The 14,367-nt window shown below is 33.9% G+C and overlaps 1 pseudogene; it reads left to right on the plus strand.

Moving 5' to 3' along the window:
* Nucleotides 1–9,364: 9,364 nt before the first annotated feature.
* LOC112438759 (small nucleolar RNA SNORA70) lies at nt 9,365–9,479 on the plus strand (annotated as a pseudogene).
* Nucleotides 9,480–14,367: the final 4,888 nt, after the last annotated feature.

The raw sequence follows: 14,367 nt of genomic DNA on the forward strand, positions 1-14,367 counted from the left end.
AGAGATGCTTGGCATCAAGAGCTAAAGTAGTCACGAGTTAATGGAGAAGAACAACTAAGGAATTGGCTGCTGAAGTAAAGTTTATGCTAAATTTAAATGAAATGAAATAACAAAGTAGTTTGAAATGAAGATTCCATTGATTATTTTTAAAATTTTATTTATTAACAAAGTAGCTTATACTAACTGCCCACTGTCTATCCCAATAGTTACAGCAATAACATATAGTTAACATTTGTAATTAAATATTTCATTTCATACAAATAGTATTTTAAAATTCAAGTGTTGATTTTTAAGCCTTTGAATGTTTGGCTGTTTAAAGTTTAAGTGCATATAAAAATTGTAGAAAAGGGTCATTATTAATAAAATATTCAAAATATGGTAAATTTTGCATGAAGATTTAATATATGCAAATTGACAAGTGATGTGAATAGTACATTTGAATAGAGAAAATATGTACATAAATGAATGGTATTTCAGAATCTAAGCAAATTGATGACTACATTATGTACTTGTCCCCAATGTAAATGAAATATTAATCAGAAAACTTTTTTTTTCACTAAAGGGCTGAACATAAAGTGTGATGGCAAATTGGTGTGTTCTTGTATTTCTTGTCTTTGGGGATTATTTTCAGTATATTTTCACTTAGTGTTTTAGCAACATTTTTCATCATCCTTTTACACTTATAGCTGGACTATGCTTAGTGATAGAAAATAGTTATATAATGGGATTATACTTGACCATATGAATTTGATGGTATGAGTTAATCTGTGTTTCAACTTACTTGTGTCTACTTGTAAGTCATTGATGCTAATGTTATTAGTAATTTTTAGAGGGTAGAAATGTTTTCTATATGACATTTTTGAGAAAAGGAAGTCAATAAATCCCATTTGATATGCAACAGAAATAAAGTTCTCATTTCAATTTTAAAATGCTTTATAACTTACATTGCTTTGTTTTATGCATTATTTGTTTTGATCAGATGCAAAATGAGTCAGTAATGTCATCTAGCCACAAGTTTGATACATTTTTTTAAAGAAAAATTTCCAAAATACTTTAACTGAGCAATAGGCTAATACTTCATAAATTAAAATATTTAAATATTCTATCTTTCCGAGTGGATATTTGTTGCATATCTGATAACTTGGCCTAATTCTGTAATTGGGATGAGAACTACCCAATTTTATTGGTAACCTCTTCTGCTCTGCAACTTTGGAAATACTATGGAGGACTCCAAATTCATTTGAGACAAAAATATTAAAAATGTAACCCCTGATTAGGATTTCATTTCCAAAGCTCTCCTTGGAGGGATATAGAGCTGGAGAAAATCACATTTATTTTTCGTCTCCTTAATATTGATATATAAAAGTCAGGTTAAAATTAGTATCAAAATGGGAAGCCTGCATTGTAAACCAGCTGGAATAATACACTCTGCAATATGAAGGAAAAAGGAAAAATTTAGTTTATTTATTTACCTAACTATAATTTTTTAAAGAATTTTAAGTTTCTAATAAATTTAACTATAAATTTTTAATTTTCTATCTTTCATTTAGTACCATCTATATAAACTTTTCCAGGCTACTTCTCTGAATCACCTGGCAAAATCTTATAATTTACCACCTAATTGAATAAAACACACACACACAAAATAATCTATTTTGAATAATAAACATCATTTATAATTATATTGTTGAGACTGAGAGTAATCATCAGGTGTGGAAAAACTATTGAGGAAATTTTAACAATTTAAAATGTAATAATCTTTTTTGTATTATGTGTGTTTTATACTCAGAAGTGCATATGTTTTATAAAATTATGTGAATTTATAAATGTGGTCAATATTAATATTAAATTGTATCTTTTAATAGTATCTTCAATTATCTTTTTTTTTTTTGCTGCTGGATTCCATTTAGAAAAAAAAATGTTCTATATAACAGTGTTGCTTTCTTTTTCTTTTCTTTTTGCTTTTCTTTCTTTTTTCTATTGATAAAGTATTTACTTGATCTTGGGTAAGAGGTATATAATCAAGTGACCACATTTTTCTTTGTTACATATTATTCAAAATTTATAATCAATCTTTTCAAATTGTAATCGGTCTGAAACCCATTTGCTTTACTCAAATTATTTAGTGACTGTAAAAGTTTCAGAAACATATGAAAGTTACAAATTAGCTTTAAATGTGTCATGTTTAAAGCAGTTGTTTTAAAAGCTAAGTCATTATCCATTATTATGTAACTAGTATTCTAAATATCACATCTTTGCATTGTTTGACTTTTAAGGCATATGAAATGTTTTGGATCAGAGAAATCATTTGCTTCACATCCCTAAGAGACAGACTCTATGGGTACTGAGTCATGCTAATAGTGGCAAAACCTGACAAACAATAAGCATCATGTTCAAATATTTTAAACATTTCACATAAAAATTTACTTTTAGCATACATTGCAGCCATCAAGGAAGCCTAAAGTAAGGAAAACCTCAGTGAAATATGATGAAGTTAATAAAAAGAAATAGCCATCATTTTATTTGTTTAAATTTCCACTACCTCTCATATAATTATGTACAATATATAACATAGGATAATTAAGTCAAACTGTGTACCTACAGATATGGAGAGCCTTTTAGGAAAAAGTAAAACGTAAATTAACTGGTAAAGATGAGCTTTTCAATCTATAAGGCATAGACACTTTTCCTTAGTGGATTTGAAAAGGTTGTTATAAATCTGAAAATAAGAAAAGTTTTTCTGTAACAAATGGTAAAAAACACTATCACATCTTAACCTTATCATAGTATCACAATGCTGGAATGTTTTTACTAGGAAATAAGTAAGCTAATTCAATTATAAATTGCAGTAGAGGAAAGGATGAAGGTTAAAAAACACTACTCAAATCCTTAGTCATGAGGTTGAACTCATTGAATCAGAGTGTGAATATATATCTATATTTGAGACAGAATGTGTATGTATGTGTGTGAGTGTGAGTGTGTGTGTACAGTCATTAGATATTTGCCTCATGGACAGTGGAGGAAAACATTTGTTGAGCTGCTTTCCTACCTTAAAGATTTAGAACTGCACTGTTTTCAAGATATACTTTTTATATCTCAAATAATTTAATATATTATGTTTAGTTGTTGATATAACAAGATATCTGAATACCCCATAATTGAAATTATACCTGGAAATAAATACTTGAAATACTTGCTTCAGTGACATTTGTGGAAGTATACATATTTAAGTTCAAATTATAGGTATATTGAACAAAATGATATTGGATTTTTCACTGGCTGCATACTTCTGAAACTTGTAAATAATTTGAAATTAGTTTCCAAGAACAGAAGACAAATATTAGATAGGAAATACCAAATTCTTAAGATTCATACATATAAAAGTGAAATAAAAATCAAACAATCTTATCATGAATTTTCAACTGTGGCTTAATTTTAGAACTTGTTATAAAAATAGAAATGCTATTAATTTAATTATATTTATTAAAATCTTAAAATAGGTGATTATAGCTAGGACATTGACAAGTGTAACTATACATGAGTAAATATAACTGAGGATAGCAACACATGAAATATATCATAAAATTGAATTATTCTATAAATAGTATTACGTCTGTATTACTTGGAACTTGATTCCACTTAGAATGTGTCTGCTTTTATTTATTTATTTATTTTTGTAAACAAAATGAGCAAGAGGTTATTACACTTCATTCACTGCGAAAAGGTAACACTACATCAAAGATAACTCACATACTTGCAGAAATATGGAAGGTATTTCTTCCTTTTTTTTGTTAAGAAATAGGGTCTCACTATGTTGTCCAGGTTGTAGTGCAGTGACTATTCAAAGGGGTCATCCCACTACTGATAAGCAGAGGAGTTTTATTCTGCTCAACTTTTGAGTTGACCACTCCTTAGGCAACCTGGTGTTCCTCTGCTCCCTGGAAGCTAACATATTGATGCCAAACTTAGTGCAGACACTTCATCAGCATAGTGCATACAACCCAGAACTCCTGGGCTCAAGTGTTTCTCCCGCCTCAGCATCCTGAGTAGCTGGGACAACAGGTGTGTGTCACCTGGCTGAAAGGTATTTTTAAATACAAATGTTGTCCAGGAGTGACAGAAGCTGGAGAATTGGACTACTTGATGGAGGCTTTGTACAAGCTTTGAACAATAATAACAACAAAATTGAAACGCCAAAAATATTGTTTAATTAGCGGTTAACCACCAATAAAAGGAAGCCAGCCATTTCACACAGAGGATTTTGGTAATTGATTGCGTGATTCAAGGAAATAATATTATTAGGTGTGTATTAGTCCATTATTGCATTGCTATAAAGAAATACCTGAGATTGGGTAATTTATAAAGAAAAGAGGTTTAACTGACTCACAGTTCTGCACGCTGTACAGAAAGAACGTTGCATCTCCTGGGCATCTGGGGAGGCCTCATGAAATGTATAACCATGGTGGGAAAATGAAGAGGGAGCCGATGCTTCATATAGCTGGGAGCAGGAAGAAAAGTGAGTGGTGGGGAGGTGCTACATCCTTTTAACAACCAGATTTCATAATAACTCACTCACTCACTATCATAAGAATAGCACCAAGGAAATGGTATTAAACCATTAAAAAGAAACCACTCCACAATCCAATAACCTCCCATCAGGCCCCACCTCCGACACTGGGTATTACAATTTGACATGAGATTTGGTTGGGGACATAGATCCAAACCATATTATTTTGCCCTAGTCCCTCCCAAATTTTATGTCTTTCTCAGTTTGCAAAATATAATCATGCCTTCCCATCAGTCCCCCAAAGTCTTAACTCACTTCAGCATTAACTCAAACACCCAAAGTCTGAAATCTTATCTGAGATGAGGCAAGCCCCTTCTGCCTAAGACCCTGTAAAATTAAAAAAAAAAACTCCCAAGATATAATGTATAATGGGGGTACAGGGATTGGGTAAATACTCCCATTTCAAAAGGGAGAAATTGGCCAAAAGTAAGGGGCTACGGGCCCCATGCAAGTCTGAAACCCAGTAGGAAAGTTATTAAGTCTTAAAGCTTAACAATCTCCTTTGACGCCATCCAGGGCATACCACTGCAAGGGGTGAGCTCCCAAAGCCTTGTGCTGCTCCACTCCTGTGACTTTGCAGGGTTCAGCTCCTACAGCTGCTCTCAAGGGCTGGTGTTGAGTGCTTGCACCATTTCCAGGCACACGGTACAAGTGCTGGTGGATCTACCATTCTGGGGTCTGGAAGATAGTGTCCCTCTTCTCATAGCTCCCCTACATAGTGGTCCAGTAGGGACACTGTGTGGTGGCTCCAACCCACCTTTCCCCTCTTCAGTGCCCTCGTAGAGATTCTCCATCAGGGCTCTGACCCTGCAGCAGATTTCTGACTGTACATCTAGGTTTGTTCATACATTCTCTGAAATCTAGCCTCAACTCTTGTACTCTGTGCACCCTCAGGCTTAATGCCACATGGAAGCCATCAAGACTTATGGCTTGAACCCTCTGGAGCAGCATCCTGAGCGGTACCTGGGCCACTTGGAGCCATGGCTAGAGCTGCAACAGATGAGATGCATGTAGTGGTGTCCCATTCTTCCTTCATTGTCCTCTGAGCCTGTGATGGGAGGAGCTGCCACAAAGGTCTCTGAAATGGCCTGGAGGGTATCCCTCATTTTCTTGGCTATCAGCATGTGCCTTCCTTTTAGTTAAGCAAGTTTCTGCAGCTTGCTTGAATTTCTCTCCTGAAAATGGGCTTTTTGTTCTACCACATGGCCAGACTGCAAATTTTTCAAGTTTCTACACTCTGCTTCCCTTCTAAATATAAGTTTCAGTTTGAGGTCATTTCTTTGCTCACACACATCAAAATAGTTTGTTAGAAGTAGTGAGATTACCTCCTGAATGCTTTGCTGCTTAGAAATTTTTTCCACCAGATACCCACCAGAACTTGAGATACTCTCAAGTTCAAAATTCCACAGATCCCTAGAGCAGGCGCACAGTGCAGCCAACCTTTTTACTAATGCCTAACTAAAGTCACCTTTGCTCCAGTTCCCATTAAGTTCCTTATCTCCATCTGAGACCTCCTCAGCCTGGACTTCATTGTGTGTCTCTATCAGTAGCTTGGTCACAACAATGTAACAAGACTCTAGTAAGTTCAAAACTTGCCCTCATCTTCCTGTCTTCTTCTGATCTCTCCAAACCCTTCCAATCTCTGCCCACTATCCAGTTTCAAAGCCACTTTCACATTTTCCAGTATGTTTACAACAATATCATATTCCTCTACCAATTTTCTATATTAGTCCTTTCTTACATTGCTCTAAAGAAATACCTGAGACTGGGTAATTTATAAAGAAAAGCAGTTTAATTGGCTCATGGCTCTGCACGTTATACAGAAAGCATGATGCATCTGCTGGGCTTCTGCAGGGGCCTCAGTAAGCTAACAATCATGGCAGAAGGTGAAGGGGGAGCCAGCACTTCACATGGCTGGAAGCAGGAAGAAGAGTGAGAGGTGGGGAGGTGCTATACACTTTTACCAACCAGACTCACAATAACTCACTCACTGTCACAAGAACAACACCAAGGAGATGGTGCTAAACCATTTAAGAGAAACCGCCCAATGATCCAATTGCCTCCCAACAGGCCCCACCTCCAACAGTGGGACTTACAGTTTGACATGCGATTTGGGTGGGGACACAGATCCAAATGATATCAATGTGTTAAAAGGAAAAGGAGATAGCAGTGGGAAATGGATATTTAACTTCAGTTTATGAGTTTTTATTTTAGAGTTCTAAAATTATGTCTTATACTGCCTATACAAGTGCTAGAATAGTTTCTGTATTAAGTGGTAGATATTAATATCCAAATATCATACTTACCTTCTTTGACCTTGCAGTTTAGAGGGCATTTTAAGGAAGTAAACAAACACATTGATTTTTTTTTTTAAAGGAGACATTTTTCAGTAAAGGATGTAAGTATGTTAACATGATAGATATAGAAAAATTACAGATGGACAGACAGTCCTACATAGAAACCTAAGGAAGCATTTAACTCAGACACAGAGATTGAGAAGAGTAAAGTGGGTGAAATCTGGGAAAGAGTGCTTCCAGTAGAAGAAACAGAATATTGAAGGAACGGAGATCGATGTCAAGAGTTCAGGGAAACAAACCAGAATAAGAATGTTTAGACAAAAGGCTGATGGTAGAAGGATATTGAGACTGAAAGTTATAGAGAGCACAGGCTTACTCGAAAATTAGCAGACAAAAGAACATCTGTAAGTTCAATCATGAAGGAGTGCCAGAATTAAAGAGAAAATAAGGAAATAATAAAGGGAATCTTTTGATGTGAGGAACCAGTTGGGCTACCAACTGAGCCTGCCAGCCTGCCATTCCAGTGACAGTAGGAAATAAATGTTCTGTAAGTTATTTGGAAATTAGAAGACAAAGTAATTGTTTGTTCTATAGGTAGAGAAACATTTTTGTAAATGATAATACAGCTGTTCTACCGATTTCTCTTAATTTTCCAAATTTTTGAAGGGGTACACTATAATTTCATGATTTGTTCATTCTGATTTCCAACTCATATTTGTTCATCACTTTCTCTTTACTTTTTAAAAAGTTGAAAGACATTCATATCACAAAATTTTCACAGGATAATTTTTCTAGTTGCAACTGTAGATTTATGTGGATATATACAAATCTCTCTAGTGACACATCTAAAGATTAATATTATGTTCTATTCCATAGGGAGCAAATATACCACATGAAACATTGCAACTATGAATCCAACTAGACTGTACGGGAAACATATATTGAAAAATAAATTAAAATTATAAGTTCTATGAGAAAACACAAACATTTGAGTAAAAAAATGAGAAATGTTTAGTGGTGCCTTCTGCCCATGTTAGAACAAAGGATTCATAATGAACAACTTTCTTTTCATGTATTTCCTACAATTGAGTAAAATAATAGGACTAGGTAAGTTTACTGGTTTGCATTTTTTCATCTGGGTCTGGTTTTTCATTTCAATTGTTAGCCATTGTATTAACTACCTTCACCATTCAAAGGAATGAATGATCTGCCATAGTATTTTCTGCAGTTCCATCTCTTGTTTTCAGTATCATTCCAATTCTGCATCTATCTAATTTTGATCTCTGTTCTATTTATTTTCCTGATTCATAACATTTTGCTTTGTGCTGAGCTCCTAATTGTCTCTCTGTCATTCTCAAAATTTTTGCGCTATGGTCTAAAAGATGCCCAAAAGAATGTAGCACATTCTAGTATATCAGTGGGACAATATAAACAACTTGCTTAATTGTTAATCTATTTAAAAATGAAACAGTGTTTTTCATTTTTTCAATCAATTTAACGCTGACTAGATCCTATAACTACATTCTACTTTTTATAACTAAAGAACTCCAGAAAAATAAATGTAATAGCTTTGCTGGAAAAGATTAACCTTACAATGCCTTCCTAATGACCTTACTTTTTTTTTTTTGAAAAGTGTTTTCTGGTATACAAAAATAATATTCTGAAATATCTCTGATATTTGATTGCCGGATTTAACCTACATACCTCTGAACCTTGGTTTTTCAGACATGCAAATTGCTTAACAAGTTCCAATGCATTAATCAATGCACCATTGCATAACTTACAGTAAGAAAAGTTGGTAGATATTTCAGCAATGCCATAAAATATGCTTCCATTTAACACTTTGAGACAACCAATACACTATTTATATTATTGAGACAAAACAAACCTAAGATCACAGAAAAATATTTATTTTAATAGAATGGTATTTAAGTAGATAGTTTTTTTGTTGTGTTTTTGTTTGTTTGTTTGTTTGTTTTTGAGATTGAGTCTCCCTCTGTCACCCAGGTTGGAGTTCAGTGGCCCAGTCTTGGCTCACTGTAACCTCCCCTTCCCAAGTTCAAGCAGTTCTCCCTGCCTCAGCCTCCTGAGTAGCTGAAATTACAGGCATGCACCACCACGCCTGTTTAATTTTTGTGTTTTTAGTAAAGATGGGATGTCATTATGTTGGCCAGGCTCGTCTTGAACTCCTGACCTCAGGTGATCTGCCCACCTTGGCCTCCCAAAGTGTAAGTATATAGTCTAAATGATTATGGGTTTCAATAGGTTTTGTTAATTTGTTTTAGTTGACATACAAGAGCACTACAAAACCACTTTATTTTATTTTAATTTTTATCAGTAAACTTCATTATATTAAAGGCCATATTGCCCACTGAATATGATTTTGATAAGCACAACTTCTATAATTTACAACTTACTGTATATGGTCTAATATAAATTACATTTAGCTATCTTGAATAAAAGATATGAATCCCCAAAAACTTAATATATAAAATAATTTCTACAATCAATTAAGCCACATGGGGCCTGGTGTGCAAGGGCTGCAAACAGCAGCATCCTAGGTAGTGTACAGCAGCCTGTTCCTTGTGTGCAACAGCCTTTGCCATTGGACATTTATGTCTTGGATCTAGTGCTTTCCCTAGTCTAGGTTTAAGACCGGATGTAGTATGCCTTTGGAAAGCCTCAGGACCCAGAGGTCAGAGTTCACATTGGCCATGTTCATCCATACCAAGCTGCAAACCCTGGAGCATGTGATTGAGGCCTTATTTAGGGCCAAATTCAAGTTCAGTGAATGCCCAAAAAGCCACATCTCAAAGAAGTGCGATTTTACTAAGTTTAATGCATATACATTTTAAGACTTGGTGGCTGAGAAACAACTCATCCTGGATGGCTGTGGGGCCAAATATAGCCCTGGAATCATGGGCCCCTGGACAAGCAGCTAGCCCTGCATTAGAAAAGAACTGCCCCCTCTTTACGCATGCCCACCAGTGAATTCTATTTCCTGTACATCTAATAAATCTATCTATCTATCTATCTATCTATCTATCTATCTATATAAATAATTCAATAATATGCAGTAGATTAAAAAATAAACACAACTTGATGTCTAACTACCGTGGATATATTTTGTCAGTTATTAACATTCCCCTTTCAGGTTAATATCAAGTCAACAAAAATTTGGAGTTCTCTTGACCCTTTCCCCAATGTGTAAATTAGTAATATAATGTCAATATTCAGACAGGCAAATAAACTAAGCTCCCTTTGATGAAAACGACATGCAGTAAAGCTTCCCTGCTGAGAATCATCTTAGTTTGTGAAATCATAATCTGGAATGGCTATATCTGCAAAATACATTAAAAGAAAGAAAATATGAAAAACATAATCTACAATACTTTTATGTATATCTAATCATTTTATATTTCTTTTTTATTATACTACTTGAAATACACACATAAAGGATAAAGAGTTTCAACAAATCTCAAAAAGGAAACCTAATTATGTATAATATTCTGACTGATTTTGTTTGCTCACCAAATTGAAATTGAAAAGAAAAAATACAGCACTCTATAAAAAAATAAAATGATTTCAAAATATAATTATTGTCTCCCTTTGAAAATATAAATGTTTAAATAATGGTGAAATAGAGAACATAAACATTCACAAATATTACATATCCATTCAACATTTTCAGGTATTATTTTGTTTTGTTCAAACCTCCCCTTCTGTCATTTTTCTCTCCTTTCTTTATCTTTAGCATAACTGAGCTGCTTTCCAAACATCTATAGTTATACCGGACATAGCATTTTCCAACATTAAACATGGTTTTTCTTAAACACCAGCTCCAAATATTAATTCCCAGGGAAAATGACATTTTCCATATATGAGAAATATTGGAACCAATATAACAAAACTCATTAACATTTATAACATTTGAAAATAATTTCACAAAAGTTTTATTTAAAAAAATTATATTGTAAATTTATGTAAGAAATTCTCTATCCATTATATGACTTGTATAACATCCACAGCATACTAAGAAAATATTTTTAAAATATAGGATAGGGTGTCTAAATAATAAATTTTTAAGACTGCTTAGAGCCACTATTAAAAATCTGAGAATAAGTCATGAATATTTTTTGATCTATAGAGATTATATATCAGCATGCTGGCATTGGCTTTTATTACAGAATAAGCATTTTAATCTTCATTCACTCTCATCAATTCACTATAGAAAGCAGCTTAAAAAAAAGACCATCACTTGTAGAAAACAGTTAATATTTCGATGGTTTACCTGGAAGTTTACTGGGCATAAATTTATAAAACACATTTATGGATGGAAATAAACGGTTTTACTAAACAATATTACAGAATTCTGAATAGATGCTGATTAAGCAGCAAATCAACAAAACTGTTTATTTACCAGTTTGGTGGCTATTATGCTAATTAGATCATCTGTTTAAAATGTGTCCATATGGACAATTTTTCTGTAAATGTTTTCTTTATCTCCACATTGTGTGGTAGTATTTTCATAGAACCAAGTAGAAATTAACTTAAAAATTAGTTATTTAAAGATGACAATAGAAGGTTTTGAACTTTGAGTTCCAAAAGGCAAGCAAATATGTCTGAAATAAAATATATTATATATATTTAATTTCTAATTTAATTTACATATAAAATATTTTAAAAATTCATATGAATTTGAGATATTTTCACATTGATTGGACTGTTTTTGTACCTCATTTTGCTTGGTCACACTAAAGTGAGATTCATCATCTTGTGGCACCAAAGGAAAACCAGTGTGATTATAAGGAAATTATTATAGTTAGACAACTGTGCATTAATTTCGTCATTAAGGACCAAATGTGTATACAGATATAAATACTTTTCTCAATACATTACTTGCAACATATGCACAATTATGTAACAATTATGGTGAACTAAGTCTCCTAGAAATTTCCAAAATAATTTTTTTGCCTTTTTTTAACCTCTAAATCCGTATAAATCAAGGGAAAATATTCTTGCACATATGTATATTTAAACATGAACCTAGCCAAAAGTAAGAGAAATTTATAAAAGTATAACATATCAAAATGTGGAAATTTCTGTGTTTAGGGAAAAATCTATCCCATTAAGAGCTTGCATTAGAAAAGAAAAATTACCTTGAAATTATGATGAAAGCTTCCAACTTGTTATTATAAAAATGAGAACAAATTAATTCTGAAGCAATCAGAAAGAAGAAAATAATAAAGGTTAATGAAGAAATAAACAACATTAAACAGAGAAAAATTATATAGCTAAGTAAATTAAACTAAATTTAGATCTTTGAAGTGATCAATAAAATTGTTAAATCTCTGGCCAGACTAAGGAGAAAATAATAGGAAATAAATAATTTACAAATTTTAAGAATGATAGAAGTGGCTGGGGGTGGTGGCTCATGCCTGTAATCCCAGCACTTTGGGAGGCCAAGGCAGGCGGATCGTTTGAGGTCAGGAGTTCCAGACCAGCCTGGCCAACATAGTGAAACCCTGTCTCTACTAAAAATACAAAAATTAGCTGAGCGTGATGACGCATGCCTGCATTCCCAGCTACTCAGGGGGCTGAGGCACAAGAGTTGCTTGAAGCTGAGAGGTGGAATTTGCAGTGAGTAGAGATCAGGCCACTGCACTCAAGCCCGGGCGACAGAACGGGACTCTGTCTCAAAACAAATAAACAAACAACAAAAAAAGAATGATAGAAGTAACATTTCCATTGTCCTACAACAGTTTAAGGATAACTAAATGAATACCATGATGAAATTTATAAATGTAAATTAGTTAATTTAGATTAAGTGTATAAATCCCTCAAAAGATACAAACTAAGGCAAACTCAAAAAGAAAGCAATAACATGCACATCCCTATATATATGTCTTAAATTTATTAATACCCACCTAGATAAATGAACTGACAAATTTTACTAATATTTAAGGAGATATAATTTATACATTACACAAAAGCTTAGGAAATAAAAAAGAGGAAACACTTTTTTTTTTAATAAGAGGTTGCTTTGTATTTTTTTTTACTATACTTTAAGTTTTAGGGTACACGCGCACATTGTGCAGGTTAGTTACATATGTATACATGTGCCATGCTGGTGCACTGCACCCACTAACTCGTCATCTAGCATTAGGTATATCTCCCAATGCTATCCCTCCCCCCTCCCCCCACCCCACAACAGTCCCCAGAGTGTGATATTCCCTTTCCTGTGTCCATGTGATCTCATTGTTCAATTCCCACCTCTGAGTGAGAATATGCGGTGTTTGGTTTTTTGTTCTTGCGATAGTTTACTGAGAATGATGATTTCCAATTTCATCCATGTCCCTACAAAGGATATGAACTCATCATTTTTTATGGCTGCATAGTATTCCATCGTGTATATGTGCCACATTTTCTTAATCCAGTCTATCATTGTTGGACATTTGGGTTGGTTCCAAGTCTTTGCTATTGTGAATAATGCCGCAATAAACATATGTGTGCATGTGTCTTTATAGCAGCATGATTTATAGTCCTTTGGGTATATACCCAGTAATGGGATGGCTGGGTCAAATGGCATTTCCAGTTCTAGATCCCTGAGGAATCGCCACACTGACTTCCACAATGGTTGAACTAGTTTACAGTCCCACCAACAGTGTAAAAGTGTTCCTATTTCTCCACATCCTCTCCAGCACCTGTTGTTTCCTGACTTTTTAATGATTGCCATTCTAACTGGTGTGAGATGATATCTCATAGTGGTTTTGATTTGTATTTCTCTGATGGCCAGTGATGATGAGCATTTGGTACAAGGAGGAACTGGTACCATTCCTTCTGAAACTATTGCAATGAATAGAAAAGGAGGGAATCCTCCCTAACTCTTTTTACGAGGCCAGCATCATTCTGATACCAAAGCCAGGCAGAGACACAACAAAAAAAGAGAATTTTAGACCAATATCCTTGATGAACATTGATGCAAAAATCCTCAATAAATTACTGGCAAAACGAATCCAGCAGCACATCAGAAAGCTTATTCACCATGATCAAATGGGCTTCATCCCTGGGATGCAAGGCTGGTTCAATATACGCAAATCAATAAATGTAATCCAGCATATAAACAGAGCAAAGACAAAAACCACATGATTATCTCAATAGATGCAGAAAAAGCCTTTGACAAAATTCAACAACCCTTCATGCTAAAAACCCTCAATAAATTAGGTATTGATGGGACGTATTTCAAAATAATAAGAGGAAACACTTTTCAACATGTTTTATGAGTCTACCATTATCCCCATACCAAAACCATAAAAACGACATTTCAAGAAAATGTCCTGTAGACAAATATGTATTTAGATGATGAATTTAGATTTCAAAAACTTCAGCAAAATATTATCCAATTAAATCCTCTCATGTCTGTGTGTGTATGGGTGTGCATGCACGTGTGTTTGTAAAATATATCATTACTAATTGGCGTTTATCTTGGGAGCTCAAGATGGT

The sequence above is a fragment of the Pan paniscus genome, chromosome 23 (assembly GCF_029289425.2).
Source record: "Pan paniscus chromosome 23, NHGRI_mPanPan1-v2.0_pri, whole genome shotgun sequence".
Classification (NCBI taxonomy): domain Eukaryota; kingdom Metazoa; phylum Chordata; class Mammalia; order Primates; family Hominidae; genus Pan; species Pan paniscus.